The 18,912-nt window shown below is 41.9% G+C and overlaps 1 pseudogene; it reads right to left on the reverse strand.

Annotated features, from left to right (window-relative positions):
• Positions 1-17,266, reverse strand: part of LOC101575420 — a 54,824-nt pseudogene extending 37,558 nt beyond the window's left edge.
• Positions 17,267-18,912: the final 1,646 nt, after the last annotated feature.

Below are 18,912 nucleotides of genomic sequence, written 5' to 3' on the forward strand. Positions count from 1 at the left end.
CTCTCTCTCTCTCTCTCTCTCTCTCTCTCTCTCTCTCTCTCTCTCTCTCTCTCTCCCCTCCCTCCCCCCCGGCTATTCTGTGATCTTGCCTTTCCCACAGTGGGCCAGAGGTGCCAAGAGGCTCAGGACGCAGATGCCAAGTGCAGCTTGCTCTCTCCAGGGCAGGAGCGCACAGCTAAACCGGCACCGGCACATGCTCTTTCAGCTTTCCAGTGACTCTCTGTAAGCTCCCTTCCTTAAGCACAGCAAATAAGGCAGATAGCTCTTTGCTACATAGTAAAGTGACATTGGCGTGTACTTTTCAGAAGCATCAACTATGCACTGCAAGACCTTGCTATGCACTGTAGAAGGATTAAATGAAAGGAAAATAAATTCGATTAAGAGATGTTTGCAGCAATTTAGGATGTGAGAAACAGAGACTGGGTTGTTATTAACCTAGTGGACCCAATTATGAGCCCAGTCCTTGGCAATTAGGAAACACGCAGCACGAGCTCTTGGGTGGAGAATGGATGGGGCTACTGCTGTGTTTGTGTCTTGATTCTAAAAAGCACATTTCACTTATATTTTACCGTAAAGCAACGTAAGTGAGAGTGTGCTTTACAGTCGAAGTGCATAATGCGAGATTTATTTTTTGAAAAACAGTTAATACACTGGTGACAATTTAAAATCAAATTATGCCAATACCAGCATAAAAATAGGGAGATCCGAGAAAATGCGGGTGTCCCCCATCATAGAAATGCTCCGGAGCGTTTGCGCACTCTCAGCGCACAACACCATTGAACGCATGATCGCAAGACCATGACCTACTCTGACTGTAGAGTTCGCTTCCACCAGGGGCAAAATATAATAATTTGACATTTATCTGACACAATTACTGTTTTTATTGATGTAAACAACAGAATGAGCAGCATTATCGATGACCCGCTCACAGGCTGGTTATTGCTTAATTGAATAAAGAAGACGGCCGGTTATTTTTCAGCTTGCATACAGAGTGAGTTGCCACCGACTTAGCGATGTACAATGCTAAGCACCCTGAAATAGATCTTCTTGCCTTCTGGTGGGTTTGGCATCTGGAAAACATGATGAAGAAATTGGAAGTCATGGGTATATGAATTGGCGGCACTGTTACACATTTGGAACGGGTGAGAAACCAAAGCCAGGGACCTAGTATTCTGCACAATGGCGAGAAACACTTCAGGGAGAAAAAGAACAAATGTGTGGGGCTGGGTTGGGCTCGACTGAGGGCAGGGGATGAGGACAAACCACAGGAAAATGTGCAATATAAAAAAATTAAAGACTAGAAGAGGAAGGGAAACAGTGACAAAGGCAACAATGACAGGAGCACAAGTTGACATTGTTTCCAGTGTCCCTTCCAAAAGCATTGGATGTCAAGTCTTCCTGGGGAAAAGCAAGGCCAGAAGAGAAACACGCAGGGGCTGCTAATTCATCAGCACGCCGTGGGGCACGGAGCCGGACAGCCATGCAGAGATTCTGCAACTGGAATGAAGCCACTGTGGGTCCACCTAGAGAACACCGTCCCCGTCCTGAGCAATGCTGCTCATAGAGAACAGGCCATGCGACTATGTTCATAAATGCGATCTTGCTGGGGACACAAGGGCCAAGAGACACATGGATGAGAGAGGCCCCAGAGGAGCAGGGAGAGCACACATGCTGACACCCTTGGGTGGAGTGTGTTATGGCTTATGTGTATTTGTCCCCCTAAAGCCTCATGCAGTCATTGAGTTCTCGAGTTTGTGATTCATTCTGACCTAAGGCTGGGATTATGGGTCTGAGTACTGCTGGGATTATGGGTGTGAGTGCTACACCCAGCCTGGGGCAGAGAAGGAGGAGAAAGAAATTTGCTTTCTGTAACCTTTGTTGCTGCTACTCCTCCCATTTGCTCTTGCTCTTTGTTGCCACCATGAACAGCTGCCCTCTGCCATGTGCAGCCTGCCTTGGAGCCAGCCGAGTATGGACTGAAATATCCATTAACTGTGAGCTAAATAAACCTTTCCTTCTTTCATCTGAGTGTCAGGTATTTGTCCCAGCAATGAGAGAAGCGTAGCTGAGACAGAATGACTTAGAGAGGGAACAGGTCCAGGTTCCAGAATCTTCTGGAAGAGCTCATGGTGATGGGTCCACACTTTTTTTTTTTTTTTTCCATCAGGAACAAGTTACTCAGAGTGACCCCTTATAGCTTCTGCATCTATAAAATTATGAAATGAAATAATACATTGTCTGGAAAATTCTAGAGGAAAATGGAATGATCTAACACATGGAGGTGCCTACGGTGTCTCTGATCTGTGGTGCCTGGTTGTTGTTAGGCTTGAGAAATAGAAAAGACCAAATCTGAAGCAGAGTCAACCCATTTACTCCCCTAAAATGTCTATGGGCATCCATCCCCTTTTAATTGACTCTTCAACAAATCCTCATCAGAGTCCTTCTACACCCTGAGGTAGACTCATGGAGATTGAGAGCAGACATAGAAGACTGATGTGCAGGCCCTGCGGATGAACTGCCTTCTTTCCCCTCACCTACCTACTCATCCCAGAGAGGTGAGGCACAGGTCTTCCATCTCTTCTTCCCATAATGATCATAACTGAAGAAGGGATGGGATTCATATGTTTTCCCTGATGCTGCTGTCCCTTTCACAGAGGTATGATAGGTTTATGAGGAAGCCTTTCACACTGTGGCAGTTGGAGAGCAAGCCAGACTTATCTGCTACAATAAAGGAGGGAAGAAATGAATTTTTAAAGAGTGTATGGAGCAGCCATTGAATCTCAAAGTCTGGGACCTTCTGCACAATCCTACTGTGGTGTCTGTTGTAGGAAACAATGGTTCAGGGTTCTATCCAGAAGATTCCACTCTTCTGTGGGCATCTCTTAAGTCCAGAGCATGTTGTCTTGCTCTGAGATACTCTCAGAGGGCTGCTCAGGGTCCAAGGAGTTGGCTTATGTTCCCAGGACAAAACTGGGGCTGGACACCTCTCTGAGTCTTTTCACCTGTATCTTGAACTGCAAATTCATGATCTCATTAGCTTTTCAATGCCTTTAAGCAGATTGTTTTAAAAATTGCTCTTGCAACTTTTTCCATTGACCATTGTTTTATAAGAATTATGTGGTCATACATTACTACAAGGGAATTCCTTGTTTTCCTATTAATATTTTAAAATAGTTTTCTTAGAGTTAATTATTCATTAACCTTCCCTACTATTAGTTATACTAAAAGGAATTTTTGTTTTGTCTTGAATACTTTAAAAACATAATAATACTAAAATAATGTGCTAATAACCTAATTGTGATTAAATAGTATTTCTAGAGAAGGCCAGGGAAGATAACCAGCAACAGTAGGATGCATGGTTTGGACACAGTAGTTCTGGAATGGTGAGAAAAGAAGTCCGGCAAGTCTCTTCCCTAAGAAGACATCTACCAAACTGGTCAAAATTAGCAAGAACAGAGATTTAATGACTTAAGATCTTTGGAAATTGACCAAAGGACTCACATCAAATTAAGAAGCATCTTTCATCAAAGTCATTACAACAAGGCTTGGCGGGGGAATGGTAGCTCCTGTCCACCATACTCCTAGATCCAGAGAGAGGCTAGGGGGATTCAGCTGCTGCTGGACACAGGCAGGTGTCAACCTCTTCTGTTTTGTGCCTTGGAAGATTCCCATTGGACTGAAACCAAACAGTGCTGTCTCTGCACTTCTAATAGAGCACCTCTTTCTCAGGGAGGACCAGGGTCAAGCAGCCAGTGCAGCATGAGGCTTTCCATTTTCCTATGTCCCTGTTCTGGTATGCAGAGACTTTCCCATGGGAAGTCAGGAATAAGCCTCTGACTTACTGTTATGCCTTGTCCTTGTCAGAGAGCCCACCTTTGTGTGGACCACAGCACGGAGCAATGAGCCAAGAACTTGTGGCAATGAACAGGTAGGAGTAATGCCAAGGACAGGCTGGTGGTTGGAAGCTCAAAGAGGAAATCTGAGCTTTAGGCCGAGAAGGTCCAGCTGGAGCCCAGGTCATCCATTCGTGCTGGCCAGGAGGTCTGCTAAAGCTGAAAGCTGCACTGCTGAGGGGACATTGAGAAGAGGCCTTCTGAGTTACAAGCCAGGGTGATGATGGGTCAGAGAGACAACAGAAAAGCAATTTCAACATCACACATGATATAACAGACAAAAGGGAAAGTTTCACCGGTTTAGAGGCTTAAGCAAAATATTGCACCCATCCGGGACTAACCACGAAGATATTTCGGGCCGGGGTAGCTACTAGGAAGCCAGGGTTAAAGATAAAATGAGGGAAAAAAACTGAGCAGGGAAATTTGAAGATGAACATGTCAAGAGAAGAAGATTTCACTAAAATTATTGATTTGAGTCAATAAATAAAAAGAAAAAAACCCAGAGGGTGGAAAAACCAGTATTCAACACTGACATGATATTACCTTAAAAAGTGTGAGATCATAATGGCCACAGAGAACTCAATACCAAGCTCTGCACCCAGGAAGCTCAGCGGAATGCAAAGAAACTGATCCATGTAGAAAAAGCCTAAGGATGAACCGGAGGAGTCTTCACAGCCAAGACAAGGATGGCATTTGCAGTGTCCTCATGTACAAGGGGCCCCAGAGTGATACAAGCAAGATTTTTAATAAGAATTAACAGAGGCTCGAGGGCACCGGATGGCATATTTTAAGTGCTCATTTATGATTTAAAACACCAACCCGTCAACTTAGAAACTCATCTGAGCAAAACTCTCTTTCAGAAAATGTAAACATTGTAACTAAAGGGATTGTTGGTTTTAGTTTGAACAGGGGAAGGTTTAAAGATATCAGTCTTGCAAGCAAAATGGAGAACAAATTGAAGATCGATGACTTTCCTCAGATTCATAAACAGCGTAGATCATGAGAAAACTAGCACCCAGACGTCAGCAGAGACGCCTCGCACAAGCTCGCAGGCGCGCATTGGGGTCGCACCGATGGAAGCTGTGTTCAGCTCACCGGGAGCCCAAGGTCAGGCAACCCTCGAGGCACCCATGTCCTTTTGAAAAATCCTGAAGGCTTAGTGTGGTCAAACACTAGAGTCTCCCGGACCCACGGAAGCAAAGGTCCTTGTAGAAGGACCTTTTGATGACTTTTGTTGTAGAAAAAGTATAATTTTGTGGAAGAAAAAACAAAAGAATTACCTGATGCCTTCGGCAGAAGGTAGGGAGAAAAGGGAACTATTTTTGAATATACTCTGAGACTTGGTCCAGTCTCCAGTGAAAAAGCTTTTACCATTTTTATCTGATTCAGCAGAAAGGGGAATTACTTCCAGGGAGGGGCTTGAGGGGCGGGGCCAGAGGACCAGGGCGGGCCCAAGGGGCGGGGCCAGAGGACCAGGGCGGGCCCGAGGGGCGGGGCCAGAGAGGCATGAACCATTAAACTGGCTAGCCTGTGCTTTCTCAGAGGTGTGGAGAGGGGTCATCCTGGACATGGCAGCATCCCAGCCTCTCTTCCAGTGTCTTGAGACCTCCAGGAACTGTGAGCTAAATAACCTTTCCTTCCCTCATTTTGAATGTGGGTTTTTGTCCCAGCAACGAGAGAAGAGTAACTAATACAAAGCCCCCGTGCTATTTTGTAGCATGGAAACTGTCCCAATACATGGATTATAAACAAAAGCCAATTAGATCTAAAACTAAATTTGCTGTAATTTTATTTTTGATAATGTTCAATCCAGGCAAAGCCAAAGGCACAGTAGGTCTTGAGATAAGCTGGAGGGGGGACACTTTACCTTCAGCACAAAAGAATAAGACTTACAGCAGATGCGTGCTCGGATTCCGTGCACGCCAGGAGAGCACGGTGAGACGGTTACGGAACTCAAAGAGAAAAACCACACTCAGATTTCTATGTGAAGCAAAATTCTTTTGAAAGGAAGGAGAAATGGAGACTTTCTCAGACAAATATATGCTCAAGATACTCATCAACAGCACAGCTGCAATGTAAAAAACATAATCAAAAGTGAGCTTAAAAGAGAAATAATAATAATATAGCTCAGAAACTCAAATATATAGAAAGGAAGAAGAGGCAATAAAATACAAGGATGAGGATAAAAATTTATATTTTTTGATCTGAAGATCTAGTAAATGATTACTTAAAGATACCAGTAAAGCCAGCAGAGTGACAGATCCCTGTAACTCTAGGTCTCTGGAAGGCTGAGGCAGGAGGATCGCAGATTCAAGCTCTGCCTGGACCACTTAGCCGCTTAGCAAGACCTTGCCGCAAGTGAAAACCGAGAAGAGGGCTAGGGATGCAGCTCAGTGTGAGGGCTCTGCGTTCTGTCCTCAGAACTACAACGACATGTAGGACGGGACACGGAACACTGGCTTCAGTGAGTGATTTCTTCGAGAGCAGCGTGGAAAACAATATCCTGGGATGTGACATTATTTTGAGTGTTGATTTAGATGATTTGTAAATACATATTGCAAACTGTGACCCAACTATTAAAAAATCCATGAGATTGATAGGGTGAGAGGGGAAAGAAGTGGAATCATAAAATACTCAAAACCAAAGAAGGAAGGAAAAAGGAATTAGGGTGGGACAAAGAAAAAAAGGAAAGAATAAAAATTGCTTTGCAAGATACTGTCTATCTTTTCTAATTATATCACTAATCACTTAAAGTCAAGAGTTAAAACAATAGCAAAGTGAATAAAACTGTGCTGTTAAAGGTTTAATTGTATAGACATTGATAAGTTAAAAGTAAAAGGGAGGAGAAAGATGACAAATCATGGTACGAGTCAAAAGAATGTTCTAGTTTAAGAGAAATCAGAGTTCAAGACCAATCAAATTACTAAGAATAAGGAGGTGTGCTATCTAAGGATAAGAAACCGGTCCTCCAAGCAGACACAGTAATCTTGAATGCGTGAGCCACTAATAGTAATCAGCGTGACTCAAAATGGGACAAGAAAAAAATCTGATGGAGCTGCAAGAAGATAGAGGCAAATCCACCAGCTCCACGTGAGACCTCCTAAGAGTCAACCGCTGGCCATGCAGACAGGGAAACAGTAAGGACCGATCTGACCCGCAGAATCCCGGTAACTCGACCTGACTGGACTTTACAGGATTGCTGCTTACGGAGGCGCCAGCCACGTCCAGCTCACCTAGAATCGTCGCTGTCTCAGTTACTCTTTTTGCATTGCTGGAACAAATACCAAAATGAAGGAAGGAAATGGTGATTTGGCTCACAGTTACTGGAGGTTTTAGTCTATGCTCAGCTGGCTCCAAGGGAGAGCTGCACGTGGCAGAGAGTGGCGGCGGCAAAGAGCAGAGCAGGAATGGCAGCAGCTCAAGCAGCTAGCTAGCCTCTCTTCCCTCCTTCCATGGTACTGCCTGTCCCCAGGCAGGTGCAGCACCCACAATAATCAGTCACAGACTCCAGAAGCTGCCCCATGACTACGTGGTGGCTGCATCAGGCTGGATGGGAATACCTGTACAGAACCATAGCAGTCCCAGCATGAACACAACTTGGCAGCTTTTAAATAATAGAAATTATGTAATGTATATTCTCAGGCAACAGTGGAATTAAACAATAACATAAAGCTGGAGTTTCTCCAGAGTTTTGGAGGTTAAACTGCAGTTTTAGAGTCAAAGAAATCTGAAGAGTTATTTGAAATTATTCTGCGTGATGAAAATGTAAATATAACATCAAGATTTTGAGATCAAGAAAAAGAGTTATAGGGCCAGCCAAATAGCTCTGAGGATTAAAGTGCCTGCAGGCAGGCACAGGGGTCAGGGGTTACATCCCCGGGCCTGCCAGGCCGTTCCCGCCCGCGGCGCACACTGAGATGGCAATTGAGACTGGATGTGGTGGCGTACAACTATAATCCCAGCTCTTGGAGGCTGTGAACAGGCAGATCACTACAAGTCTGATCTAGTAGTGAGACCCTGAACACCCTGTAGATTCTTCCCTAAAATAAAAATTTAAAAAAAGCAGTTATTAGAAGTTTACGGCATTAGGGTCGGCAAGATAGCTCAGTGGACTAAAGCGTCTGCGTAGGCAAGCTTAGTCTAGCTCAGGGACTGCGGTTCCATCCCTCGCACCGCATACCATGCCAGCCCTACCCCCAGGGTGGGCTGAGCTGGCCACAGAGGCCAGGTGTAGTAGCATACACATGTAATCCCAGCACTGGGGAGGCAGAAAACAGGAGGATCATTATGAGTCTGAGCTGCATAGTGAGATCCTGTAACAACCAAATACATTTTTAAAAAAGAAAAAAAAAGTTTACAGCATCAAATTCACAATTTCAAAAAAATAGATTTAAATCAAAAATTGAATATTCCACTTAAGAACAGAGAAAGGCTATTTAATACAAATCAGGCAGAAGAAAAGGAAAGAAAGGCAAAACAAAGGAGAAGAAATAGTAAATTCAGAGCAGAAACCATTGATGCTAAGAATAACAAGTAGAGAAGAACATCAGCAAATTTTTTTAAAAAATGTCTTTCTTGCCTTTGTGAGATAGGGTTTCACTATGTAGCTCAGATGGGCCATGAGCTCACTTTGAAACCCAGGCTGGCTTCGAACTTGGAATGATTCTCCTGTCTCAGCCTGCCAAGTGCTAGGATTACAGATGTGTCACCATACCTGGCTGGATTTTGTTTTTGTTTTTTTTTGAATCAGTGAAATCCATAAACTTTTAGGTAATCTCAAAATAAAGAAAGAAGATAGAAATCAATGTCAGAAATACAAGCAGTATAGTGGATCCAGTATGCGCACTGCTAAGGCAGGCATGGTCTTCCCTGGCAGCCTGTCTTTGCAAATCCTCAGGTCCAAGCGTCTAGCAAAGGTGGTTTTCAGAGGTGATGTGTTACCAACCAAGTGCCCATGGCTTTCTCAGGGCAGGTTGTAAAGAACTCCTAACTGCATTGCATCCTTCCGCGAGGACGCCTGACTTCCTGACTTTTCTGATGCCTATCTCCTTTTCCCATAATCTCAACACGGTACGGTGGTACCTCAGCTCCTGAATTTAATTATTTCCACAATGCTGATCACAAACCAAATTGGATGAGAGCTGGATCAAATTTCCCCCTAAGGTCAACATGCAACTTCAGCACTGAATTTGATTCGGTATTTGTCCAGCTGGGTGTGTGATCAACGTGGAAAGAATGAAGTCTGTGACCAAGCTGTGCCACTGCAGCTTGATTACAGGTGTCAGTGGAAAGAAAATGAAGAAGTCACTATAAAGGGCTCAGCATGGTGCCTGCCTTGCTGACATAACCAGATGGGCAGATGACCTTACTAACTGCGCTTGTGACTGTATTCATTGTCAAAAATAGTCAAGGTACTGGGAAGTTTCTCTCTGAGGAGTCGAGTAAGATACCACAAAATGAAATGGTAGAATGCTGTCATTAGATAGGAGGAGTCAGTGCTGATGCTCCGTGGCACAGCTTGGGCGACAGAGTTTACTGTGGTGCGTTGCGTATCTCAGAATGGTAAAAGGAGGGAGTTTGAATGTGCTTGACATAAAGAAATGCTAATAGGTCAGGTGGGTGGATATGCCAGTTAATTCAGTTGACTATTACTTGATGCTTTCGTGAATCTGAGCATCACGTTGTCCCTCATAAACACATGTCAACGTTCTGTATCAATATAAAAAAGGAAATATAGGGGCCGGGGAGATGGCTCAGTAGAATAAGTGCTTGCCCGGCAAGTGCAAGGGCCTGAGTTCAACCCCCGGTTCCATCAATCAATCAATAAATAAATAAAATAAAAAAGGAAATAGAAAAGCCATAAGATTCTCTGAGTTACTTATTCAGAGAATCTAAAATACTGGTTAAAATCCAACAGATGTCCAAATAATTTAAGATTATTCACTATAAAACCAACTCAATGAGACAGACACATGTAAATAGCGTAGTTCTGTATAATTCTTTCCCATTTTATCTTTTCTAGTTGCATGTATAGAAACTGGAAAAAAAATGCCTTAAAAAGAAAGTGATTTCTCCTGAGTGATTCTTCAAAGTCTGACTGTGCTGTTTTGAGGTTATTTGGGTGACTATGCAATTCTAGGTAGAAGAAAAGTGCTTTTTGTTCTAAAAGTTTCTCAGGTTAGTTGCTATTGAATATAATTGCTTTCTATTTTTGTGCGTCAAATCTGCTGCTACTGAATATAAACTAGTGCGCAGTTTTCACTGAATTCTTGCCACAAATCAGTGAAGTGAGTGTGTAGTGTGTGTGTGCATGTGCGTATGTGTGTGTTTGCATGTGTGTGTGTGTCTTATGAGAAGACAGAGGCTTTTAGACACTAAGAGCTTAGTCAAGGCTCCACAACTAATATACGAAGGGGCCAACATTTGAAGTCAGTTCTGGGGCCGGCGAGAGCTCAGCGGTCTAAAGTGCCTGCTTAGGCAAGCTTCGGCAGGCGCAGGGGACTGCAGTTCCATCCCTGGCACCACATGCCACGCCAGCCCCGCCCTCAGGGTGGGCTGAGCAGCCCCCCCCCCAAAATAAAAAATAAATAAAAATAAAGTCAGTTCTGACTGATTCGAAAACTTATGCTCTTAAGCGTGCTGTTTGCTGTTCAAGCTCTGTTAATGACGCGTGTTCTACCTGACCCTACACACTGACATTGATGTCCTAGGTGAGAGCCAGAGCACAGAACACACCCGCCAGCTTGGAGAAGCAGAGCGTGAGGACTGCTCGACGCTTCGTCACAGAGCTGACCATTTGTTTGGGTCTGGGCTTCAGATGCTCAAGGTCACAAAATCAAATGTGAACTTTACTGCAGCCCTGGTGTGGTGACTCACAGTATCACAGGTTATGGGATCTGACTCCCACACCTCAGAGCCAATCAGAAATTGGGCAACCAGCAGTTGTTGTGTGTGTGTGTATGTGTGTACATTGAAAATCTCTTTTAGCAATTCCCAAGCATGCAATGCAATTTACTAGTACTATTCAGAGTGTATCATTAGTCTCTAAGAACTGTTCTTTCTGTGGAACTGAGCCTTTGTATGTTTTAAACAACAAATCTCCACCATCTACTCCTGTCCTGAGAGCCCCTTCCTACTCTCTGCTTCTATCTGCTCAACATTTTTAGATTCCGCGTATGAGTGAGATCACTCGGAGTTTGTCTCTTCCAGTGCCTTGTTTATTTCACTTACCGTATTATCTTCCAGGTTCACCAAAGTTGTCACAAATGGCAGATCGTCTTCTATGGCGGAAGAATATCCCTACACAGATTAAAAAAAAAATGCCTATCCACTGAGGATGCTTAGGTGGATTCAATGTCTGGAGTTTCTCAAATGATGCTGCAGAGACCATCAGAGTGGAGATGTCTCCAGCATACGGATTCCATTTCCTTGGTCTATATATCTAGAAGTAGAATTTCTGGGGCGTATCTTAGTTGTATTTTTAATTCATTAAGAAACTTCCACGCTATTTTTCATAATGGTTGTACTGTTCTCATTCTTACCAACAAGTGTTCGTTTCTCTCCTTATCTTCACCAGCTCTTGCTGCCATTTGTCACCTTGACAACAGTCATCCTGACAGGTCTGGGGCGACATCTCACTGTGCTGATGAGTGACATGGACTATGTTTTCACGTGTGTCTTGGCCATGTGTAGGAATGACATTTAAAGGAATATGTCTTGTTATTTGCAATTATTACAACTATGAGATTGAAGGGGATTTTAGTTTCATTTTATGCATTTTAATGTTTGAATTTATAAATAAAGCTAAGCTCTGTGACTTTTGAAAGACAAAATAGACAGAAAACAAGAGGGCAAAGGTTTCCAACTGTTCATGTACACTGGAAAATAAGGGGACATTCTGTTAGCAACAAAAAGTGCTGTATTCCTGTGTGCACCTGGAACACAAACTCTCTATTACTTTGGCATATATATATATATATATATATATATATATATATATTAGTGCAAGTTTTATTAATGAAGACATAATTGGATTTGTGAAAAGACATTCATATAGATCACGAGTACAGTAAGAACCCCCAGACAGATCAATGAAAATATGGTCAACTTGTCTTTGTTTTTGTCTTTTGTGGGTTTTTTTTTCCCTGTATTTTAGGGAAGGGTCTACAGGGTGTTCAGGGTCTCACTACTAAATCAGACTCATAGTGATTCTCCTGTTTACAGCCTCCCAAGTGCTGGGGTTACAGGTGCGTGCGACACTCAGCCTCTGATCTTTGACGAAGGGATGAAATCACTACATACTGAAAAAAAAAGTCTTCCTGACTAATAATGGCAAGGCAACTAGACATCCAGATACAGAAAATATAAATGCAGATTTTTATACCTTTTAAACAATTTATTCATGTTGAATCAGGAACCTAAATATAAGTTGCAAACTAAAACTGTTGTGGAACATAGGAGAAATGCTAGATGACTTAGAGGATTTGGTGAGAAATTTTTATGTATAACAGAAAAAGGTTGATTAATATAAATAACAAGTGGGACTATATAAAAATTTTGAGGAATCAAGTGGCACTACCCCTTCCTGGCAAGTGCAAGGTCCTCAGTTCAATTTCCAGTACCAAAAATAAATCAATCAAAAATAAATAAAATTAAAATTTGAAATTCTACTTGGGCCTGGTGGCACATGCCCATAATTTCAGCTCTTGGAATGCTGAGGCAAGAGGCTCACTATGAGTTTAAGGCCAGCCCGCTTCCAACAACTTTGAAAGATACTTAATCTTAAGGGAATGAAACCACAAACCACCAGGACCAAAATATTTGCCATCTAATAGGAAAAATACAAATAATTTTTAGATCTCAATAATAATGAAGCAAATAACAACCGAGAAGTGGGGTCTGAAGTGGCTGTTAAAATACCTATGCACTTAGCCAAGTACACAATGCTAAGCACAACGATATTAGTAAACCTCATGTTAAAAGAACAATGAGACACTATATTCATCAGAAGGGCTAAAATTGAAATTAAAAATAAATCACATTTTAAAATTCGGGTCAGGCTGTGGAGCCATAAAAATTCCCCTTCCTTTGCAGGTAGTGGACATGCAAGTGTGTCTGTCCACTTTGGAAAATACTTGAGCAGTTTCTTCTAAAAGTAAATATAAACCTACCTGATGACAATGGAGTTGCGTTCCCACTAGTTTACGCATTGCAGCGGGTAAAACTCCTGTTCACACAAGTATATGCATTTTTGTATTTGTAGCAGTTATGCTTACGATCACCAAGATCTAAGAACAACAAAGATGCGTCCATAAAATAAGCTGTGGCACTTCTATACAATAGGATATATTTTTAAGTTAATTTTGTTGAGAAAGAAATAGCAAGGAGACAGTTTGAAAACAGGTTAGTAGGACAGTTACGATAATTAATACATTGCACATTGTTGTCTTCATAGTAGTTATTCAGAGTACAAGATGTAGACATGATATCTTGTCTAAACACTATTAATACAAATCTTTCTTCTCTTTGAACTAAGAGAAAGTAGTGTACCTTTATCCTAACTACAATAGGGTATTTTTCATCAGTAAAAGAAGGTGAACTACCAAGATGCTAAAATGCAAGAATGAACTCTGGATATAGGTTGCTGAGTAAGTGAAAGAAGCAAATTTGAAGAGGGTGCAAGCTCTTTATTCCAGTGAGTGGCATTAGGGTGGGGCCAATCCAATCAGCAGGCTGGGCTGTTAGTCACTCACACTTAATCCCAGCACTGCACCTCAAATGAATCAACCACACCTTTTAGGTTCAGCCACCTCTGAAAAAACTCTATGACCACATGAGGCTTTGTGGGGACATCCAGATACGAACCATGGGCTGGGGAGATGGCTCAGTAGAATAAGTGCTTTCCCTGCAAGCGCAAGGGCCTGAGTTCAATCCCTGGTTCTGGAAAAAAAAAAAAAAAGACACGAACCATAACAAGACCCAATCAAAAAATGGGCAGCTAATGTGAATAGATGCTTCTCAGAAGCACAAACGACCATGAGTACATGCTGCATCATTTCTGCCCATTACAGAAATGCAAATTGAAACAACATTGAGATTGCATCTTACCTAAGAAAGAATGGCCATCCTCGGGAAGCTACATGGTTACAAATCCTGGCAAAGCTTTGGGTAGGAGGCTGAAGGAACACTTTCACATTGTTGGCAGGAATTGAACCTAGTAAAACCAGGGCCGGTGCGATAACCAGCGGACTAAGCACCTGCTTTAGCAAGCACAGGGACTGGGGTTCGATCCCAGGAACTGCATGCTGCACCAGCCCTGTCCCCAGGGCTCACTGAGCTGGTGACCCAGTCCCAGCATGATGGCACACACCTGTAATCCCAGAGCTGGGGAGGCTGAAAACAGAAGGATCACTATAAGTCAGAGCTGCATAGTGAGACCCTGTACCAAATACATGAATTAAAAAGCAAGGAAACAAACAAAAAAACAAAACAAAAAAAACCAAACTAGCAAAACCACGATAAAGTTAGTATGGAGATTCCTCAAAACACTAAAATCAGAAATTCCACTTGACCCAGCTATTTCCCCTCTAGGTATCTTCTCAAAAGAGTGAAAGCCTCCCTACCACAGCTACCCATGCACACCCATGTTACAGCAGGATGGTGCATAGCAGCTGAATTTTAGCTGTGAGCCCTACATGTCCTTCCATGGGCGAATGGATAAAGAAAATGATGCATTTACATGTGGTGGTGTTCTGCGTTGTAGGACAGAAAGATAAACTTGTGTCATTTTGTAGAAAAGCGTATGCACTTGGAGACCATTATGTTAAGTGAAATACACTGGACACAAAAGCTTAAATATCACAGGATTTCTCTAATATGAGAAACCCAAATTATAAAAGAAGAGCAAAATAAAAGATAGATAATAGGATGCAGGAGATAGAGCTTTCATGAATGAGAAGGAGATTGAGAGACGGAAGGAGAGGAGAGGGAAGGGAGTGAAATTGAGTTAATGGAGGAAGGAATGAGGACGTGTCGTGCACAGGGACCAACTTCCCACAAGGAATGGAAACATTACATACTGTCAGCATGTATCACAAAAAAAAAGAGTAAGAACTAGAGACATCAGTAAGAATTCATTTACTTTTACATCAATACACATAGAAAAACAAAATGTGCATGTGCATAGGTAAGTTAAATACACACACACACACACACACACACACACACACACACACATAAATTAAAGTACATGTTTGCTCTAGTCACCTGAGGTCTTAAAATAAAGCTTCCTTCAGTGAAATGAGCATAACTAGCACTCGGATCCTGTTCTTAACAGTTTTCTTTGTTAAACAGAACCTGAGGTCCTTGGAAAAATGACAGACTCCAGAACCAGGTCAACAGAAGAAAAGCTGGAAGTACACAAAGGGAGCCTGGATTACCCGTGGACTAGAGTGACATGCACTTTGTCACCAAATTATAAAATGATTAATAAAATAAGAGCCTCAAATGCGAAAGAAGAATTCTAATTTGGAAGGCTTTGTTTTGACATGGTTAGTAGGCACCTAAACGCAAACAGAATACCTAGAAAATGGAAGCCATTAGTTGGTCTGTATGAAGAACATCAGTCAGGTCCTGATTAGAATTCTTTAAAATCAAGTCATCTGAATTATTAACCAGAAAGCAGCATCGCATACAGGACTATACAAGAAGCCTGAGCTATGGTGAGGAAGAGCCCCCAGGAGCCGGGTATTCTAGTTGTTCAGAAGAAGAGTGAGAAAGTGAAATCCGACGCATCTGGTCTGTTCTTTTTCCTGTGGTACCAGGGATCGAACTCAGGACCCTGCACTTGCCAGGCAAGCGCTTATTCTACTGAGCTATCTCCCTGGCTCTGCATCTGGTCTTATAGATAAAGAAAGCACAGGAAGGGAGCTGCAGCTAGCCGGGGGTTGGGATGACACTGGTTGGCAAGTATCTTCAACCATAATTTAAGGAACATCAGCTAGAAAAGGCTCAGGGATACAACTGCAATGATGGAGATTTCTTATAAATGAATAGTTTCTGTGTTTCACGACTGGAGAGAACAGTGTGCGAAGTGTGGTCAGGTAGAGCCCCCAACTTCGACTCCTGATCCCGTGATCTACCACTGGGTAATGAACAACGCCTCAGGCAAGTCATCTACTCTGGCTCTTTCCTTATGTTTATTCCCCCCTGTATTTTAGGGAAGGGTCTACAGGGTGTTCAGGGTCTCACTACTAGATCAGACTCATAGTGATCTGCCTGTTTATAGCCTCTCAAGAGTTGGGATTACAGGCACATGCCACCACTCCCAATCCAGTCTCAGCATGCCCCAGGGGCGGGTCTTTCCTTATGGATGGCTGTCATTGTCCTAAAAGTTTTGTTAAGATTAAATGAAGAGAATACATCACAAGTCTGGCAATAAATTAAAGTTTAGAAGTCCTAATCAAAAAACTAAAGAGTAGCGCAGTTGGCTGACTGTTTCTCTTGCTAACATCACACATTCAGCTGTAAGCAAGGAGGCTTTCTCCTTGGAACTTATTACCCTAGAATAACGTTAGACTATTTACGAGAACCTACGCTGAAACAGTGAAAAGTTCAAGGCAACTAGATCATGGGACTTTGGCATCCAGGCAGACATGACAGCTGTTGCCCAAGCCACGCCCGCCATGCCTGATAAGAATCTCCAGGCCCTTGTTCTGTTAGATTTGTCTGCATAGTAAAACATGACTATTGCAATAGGCTATAAAATAAAGATGACCTCCAATGAAAAAATTCTGGTTTATTTTTTGAGTAATTTAGTATTTTTTGAAAGCTATTAACTAGATAGTTTCTTGCCTGTTACTATTACAGATGTTATTTTAAAATCTATATGGTTTTTAATTATAGAAAAGGTCAAAACCATAGAAAGTAAAAATATCAATTAACATAAGTGTCAAAATGCTAAGCAAGTGAATGTCTTGCCTTTTATAGTAAGAATATTATTTTAAATATGGCTCCGTGATTCAAAAACACATGGTATCATTTAAAATGATGGAGTTGTTTTTAAATAGTGAATTCTGGTGCAGCTTCTATCCAACTTCAATAAATATTAGTTCCTACCACTTTCTCTTCTCCTAGGTCTGCATTAGTTGTATTTCCTGCAGGTCCCTTGTTGCTTTCTATGACATAATTTACGTGCAGGAAAATTTTCCACTCTCAATATGTAATTCTTGCACACCTGATGAAGGCATGCCTGGCATTCCTACCCTCCCCTTGTAGTGCTCCCGCCCTTCGAGCTTGCTGCGACGCCAGCGCGGGCTCTGGCGAGCCTCCACCTGCCTTCTGTCTCTATAGTTCTGCATTTTCTGGTAGGTCATGGGAACGGGATCGTGTGGTATGTCGCTTTTCCAATCTGCCTTCCTTTGTTTTTCACAATGCATTTGAGGTTCATTTACCTTGTTGCAGAGGTTTGCAGTATGGTTTTTGCCTTTCTTTCTTTCTTTCTTTCTTTCTTTCTTTCTTTCTTTCTTTCTTTCTTTCTTTCTTTCTTTCTTTCTTTCTTTCTCTCTTTCGTTTCCCTGCACAGTGTTACATTGTAGAGTTGCGCCCAGACTGTCCCCTGTGCTCCATTTGAGGAATAGTCGACCTGCTTCCTAGTTTTGGCTGTTACACTAATAATACGCGGCGCACTTTTTGATCTTGCGTAGTGCGTAGTAAAGGTGGCACAGTGCATTAGAAGGCGACAGCTGGGTCACATAGGTTAAGTGTATGCTGAACTTTATCAAAAGGCAAACAAACAAGCTATCTTCCAAAGTGGCGATGCCATTTTGGATTCTCACTAGAAAGACAGAGTACAAGAGGCCCTGGATATCTGTTTGTTTCTGGGTTGGTTTTTTTTTTTCCCCCCAGATTTTTAGCTTAGTCGTTCTAGTAGGCACATAATGCTGGGATTGTAATTTCATTTCTCATTTTTAGCATCTTTTTTTTTTTGATTTTTAATTTTATTTTATTATTTTTAAATTTTTTTATTAATCTTAATGAGAAAGAAATAACAATGAGTTTCAAAACGGGTTAGTAGGACAGTTATAATAATTAATGCATTGCATATGGTTGTCTTCATAGTAGTTACTCACAGTACAAGATGCAGACAGGATCTCTTGTCTAAACACTATTAGTACAAGTCTTTCTTCTCAGTGAATTAAGAGAAAGTACCTAGATACCTATCCTAGCTATTTTTTCCATAATTTTATTGAGAAACAAATAGCAATGAGACAGTTTCAAACCAAATTGGTAGGACAGTTTCAATAATTAACACATTGCATACATTCTTCCTAGTCATTTTTAGCATCTTTTCATGAATTTACCTAGCATATGTCCATGTCTATATACATTAAATGAAGTCTGTTAAAATATTTTACAAAGTTTTAGATTATGTCATTTTGGTATTATTGCATTTGAGAGGTTATTAAGAAATGTAACAAGGGTTCATTCCTACGTTGTGTAGATGATTTTAAAGTATTTTCTTCAACTCTTCCATGCCTTTTTAGTTTTCTTAACAATATTTTATGAGCAGTTATAAGTACTAATTTTGAGGAAGTCTTTTCATATTTTCATTTTTCTGTATTGAAGTGCTTCACATACTAAGTCAAGACAGTTCACATCTAAGTCAGAAATGTTTTCTTCTATGTCTTTACGTGTTTTATAATTTTAGAGTTAACATTGAAATCTAAGATCTACTTTAACTTGACTCACGGTGGTGTGTAAGGTAGAATTGGTATGGGTTTGCCTTTCTTTCACATTATATTTACTCTATGAAGCCTATTATGGTTTGTGTCTACTCGTCCCCCCAGAGCCTCATGCAGTCACGGGGTGGACTTCTGGAGTATGCGAGTAACTCATGATCCATTGGCATTAGAAGTATAAGCGCTGCTGGGATTACAGATGTGAGAGTGCTGCTGGGATTATGGGCGTGAGTGCTGCTGGGATTGTGGGTGTGAGACTGCTGCTGGGATTGTGGGTATGA

Source organism: Octodon degus, unplaced genomic scaffold (genome assembly GCF_000260255.1).
Source record: "Octodon degus isolate 3935 unplaced genomic scaffold, OctDeg1.0 scaffold00035, whole genome shotgun sequence".
NCBI classification, from domain to species: domain Eukaryota; kingdom Metazoa; phylum Chordata; class Mammalia; order Rodentia; family Octodontidae; genus Octodon; species Octodon degus.